This window comes from Triticum dicoccoides, chromosome 3A (assembly GCF_002162155.2).
Source record: "Triticum dicoccoides isolate Atlit2015 ecotype Zavitan chromosome 3A, WEW_v2.0, whole genome shotgun sequence".
NCBI classification, from domain to species: Eukaryota; Viridiplantae; Streptophyta; class Magnoliopsida; order Poales; family Poaceae; genus Triticum; species Triticum dicoccoides.
The window spans coordinates 739770568-739774931 of record NC_041384.1 but is presented as its reverse complement, the minus strand read 5'-3'; positions in this window follow the sequence as shown (position 1 = coordinate 739774931).

Here is a 4364-nt window from a genome sequence, read left to right as displayed (position 1 = left end):
TGGCATTACTAATTTCTCAGAAAAAAACCTGCTTTTGTAGCACCCTCTTATTGATCCATGAGATATGAACCAATGAATTCATAAACATAAATGTTTTGTTTGCTCTTTCAACTCTGTCTATTGTGTTGTCATGGCCATGATTGCACAATAGCGACGCTTCTCCAAGTACACGTGTGCAAATATTTGATTAGTACAAGACAATTGAATATCAAGTTGATTTCGACTGGGTAATCATCCAGGTCCCAGACTGCTCTGTTATGATAATTCTTTAACAACGCGGTATTTTTTTCACTTCTCAATATCTTGCGTGCAATTTCAGGCCACTCCATTCTTGCTTTCCCTCCTACTCTCTTCTGTCATTATGCTTGCTTTCAAATGAACACTTGTGGTGATTTAATTTTGATTATTCTGTGACTTCGAGGTGCTCTTTTCTCTTTATTGTTTGTGAGTAAAGGCATGAAATAGTATATGTTGGAAATATGAGCAATTTACCAAATGATTTTATTAACAGAAATACTAGATAAAGCATGACTAATATAGTAGAGATAAAACAAGTCATGCGTTCTGACAGAGAGAAGGTGAATAGCTTCTGCATATATGAACCGTAGCCTATCATATCTAAAGCAGACAGTATAGCAAGTAGCATATATGAAGTAGAACCTATCATGTGTAGGACAAGGACTAGAACAAGGAACTGCGGCAGAACCTCTAACAGGAAAGGCAAGAACACGTACGGGATAGCAGTAGCAGAAGCGCTGGACTTGGGGTCGGTGTCCTCGCCTGCCATGTCGTCGAGGAGGTCATGGATGTCGGGGAAGAACTCGTCGTCAGGGAAGTAGTCGTCGCCGACCGGATCATCCGTGATGAAGCAGCCAGTAGTCGCGCTGAGCGCTCCCCAAAAGCCTTATCACCCTTCTCCTGTACAGGACTCAAAATGTGCGGTTTCGAAGGCCTACTGTCCCGACCTGCGGTGCACGCCGTAAGACGGGATGGGGAAGAATGTAGCAGTAGCGCAGTGGACGGAACTTTGTTGCGAGAGGAAGAAGAGCTTTTGTTGTGTCTCTCTGACCTCTCTTATATAGGCACAGGAGAAGGACGCGAAGCAACGAAGGGAGACAAAGCGAACAGGCATCGGCCGAAGAGGCGCGCTGTTCGAATTCAGTGTCCCCTACAGAAAACGTTTCAACTCCCATGTGACCTTTTGTATACCCGTCGTGCGTGGCAAAAATGTAGATATCGGCTCGGCTCATTCCCGCAACCCGCAACCCGCGGCGCATCGTGACGAGGCGAGGCGTGGCGTGGCGTGGCGGGGCGTGGCGAGGCGGGCGGCGGAGGAGGAGTGCGCGTGAATATCCCTCTTGTTCTCATGCTCGTACAAGTGGGGAAAGAACCTCCCTTATAAGGAGGTCCAACTCCCACTAAACTAGCAATGTGGGACTAAACTTTAGTAGTATCCCTTGCCTTGCACAAATGGGCTAAGTGGGCCTCTAGGATTTATTAGGAATTTCTGAAATAGTTATTGGGCTGCCCAAAATAGACTAAATTCCAGGAATCCCCCACCAGATCCCAGAGGCACACAGAAATTTGCCTTTGGTTCCAAAACACTGTTTTATATACCGGTACTGCAGTGGAGACTATTAAGTTGAACTTCCACCTAGAACTCTATGCTACACTAGTAAGCAACTTGAACATTGGACTGGGCCTTGAACTACAAGTTTTCTGCGAATCTAGCTTCACATAAAGCCTTGACCGATACGTGGCTACCGTGGATCTTCCCGCGGGTGGAGCTTATGCGTCATACTCCGTGACCTTTCATGAGTTTACTAGAGAGAACCCTACTCTCATAGATTGCGACGTTTGACAATCAGACTTATATAGGTGTGTTCTTCAAAAGATGTTCTGCAGGATAACATCTCTGCTTAAATAAGCCACTTAGAACACATTAAGATATACATCAACCTGCCATGTAGATTAGGAGAGTATTGCATCTTCATGGAGTGGTATTGTGAATAGTAAGGATACTCTCCTCTCAGTTGACCAACAGCTTGTCTTCCACATCTAATTCACGGGATCTCCGATCACAAAGAATAGGTTACCATTGTGAACAACTCATATTGTGGGTCTCATACCCATCTCCCTCGATACATTATCTATCACATTACGTGATAGACCCTTGGTAAAAGGATCTGCCAGATTTTTAGAAGTTTGAATATAATCCAACGCAATAACTCCGGAGTTTTTCATTTTCCTGATAGACTTTAACCTTCTCTGAACGTGTCTTGATGACTTCATGTTATCCTTTGAGCTGCTCACTTTCGTGATCACAGTTTGATTGTCGCAGTTCATAAGGACACCCGGTACAGGTTTCTCAACAACCGGCAAGTCATTCAAGAGCCGGCGAAGCCAATCTACTTCAACCATAGCTGTATCTAGTGTTGTGAGTTCTGCTTCCATTGTTGACCTCGTTAAGATGGTCTACTTGCAAGACTTCCAAGAAACAGCGCCACCTCCATGAGTGAATACATAACCGCTCGTGGCCTTTATCTCATCAGCATCTGAGATCCAGTTTGAGTCACTATACCCTTCAAGCACCTTTGGATGCCCGGTGTAGTGAATTCCATACTTTGCAGTGCCTTTCAAATAACGCAAAACTCTTTCTAGAGCTTTCCAACGCACATCTCCTAGTTTTGAAACAAACCGACTCAGTTTGCTAACAGCAAAAGAGATGTCAAGTCTTGTAGCACTGGCTAAGTACATAAGCGAGCCAATAATCTGAGAATACTTCAATTGGTCTCTAGCAATTCTTCGATTCTTTCGAAGCAACACACTAGCATCATATGGTGTTGGAGAGGGCTTGCAGTCACTATAGCCAAAGCGACTCAAGATCTTTTCCACATAGTGAGATTGAAGCAATGTAATCCCACCATCATCATTTCTCAACAACTTGATGTTCAGAATGACATCAGCCACTCCTAAATCCTTCATCTCAAAATAACGAGATAGGAAATCCTTGACCTCCTTAATAACATTCAGATTGGTTCCGAAAATCAGTATGTCATCAACATACAAGCACAGGATAACTCCCTCGCCCCCAGCATGGCGATAGTACACACATTTGTCAGCTTCGTTCACAACAAAGCCTGCAGCTGTTAAAGTTCTTTCAAACTTCTCATGCCACTGTTTGGGTGCTTGCTTAAGTCCATACAAAGACTTCAGCAACTTGCACACTTTCCCTTCCTGACCATCTAGTACAAACCCATCCAGTTGTTCCATATAAATTTCCTCGTCCAACTCTCCATTTAGGAAAGCAGTCTTAACATCCATTTGATGAACGAGAAGACCATGCGAGGCAGCTAGTGAAAGTAGAACTCGAATAGTGGTTAGTCAAGCCACAGGTGAGTAAGTGTCAAAGAAGTCTTCACCTTCCTTTTGGGTATAACCCTTAGCCACGAGCTGAGCCTTGTACTTTTCAATAGTACCATCCGGCCTAAGCTTCTTCTTGAATACCCATTTGCATCCTATAGGTTTGCACCCATAAGGACGATCAGTTATCTCCCAAGTTTCATTCGCCAAGATGGAATCCATCTCGCTACGAACCGCTTCCTTCCAGTATTCAGCATCTTCAGATGCATAGGCCTCTCAAATAGAACTGGGAGTGTCATCTATGAGGTACACAAGAAAATCATCACCAAAGGACTTTGCCGTCCTCTGTCTCTTGCTCCTAATAGGAACTTCATTGTTCTCCTCCACAGGACTTTCAAAGTGTTCCATCGAAATTGTAGGTTCGGTAATTGTAACTGGTTCCTGATTCGATGAACTAGGCATCTCCTGATTAGATGAGGTAGCCATATCCTTCATGGGAAAGATATCTTCAAAGAAAGTCGCATCATTCGACTCCATGATCATACCGACATGCATGTCAGGTACCTCAGATTTTACAACCAAGAATCTATAGCCAATGCTATGAAAAGCATATCCCAGGAAAACACAATCCACAGTCTTTGGTCCAAGATTCCGCTTCTTTGAAATTGGAGCATTGACTTTTGCCAAACAACCCCATGTTCGCAGATAAGAGAGTTTTAACCTTTTCTTCTCCCATTCCTCAAATGGAGTTATCTCTTTGTTCTTTGTGGGGACTCGGTTCACACTACACCACGACACTTTATTCCCTACTGATGTGTGTTGGAAAAAGTCGTTTTTGCCGACCGACAGTTAGTTGAAGAAACTTCTAAGTGATAGTTGGTTGGGAAAACATTTGTACAGTGAGAGAGGGTCGGTCGAGAATACAAAAGTCTTTGCTGTCGAACAATCGGTCGGGAAAGATCGTATCATCATCTAACGATCGGTCGGCAAATAACGCCGAC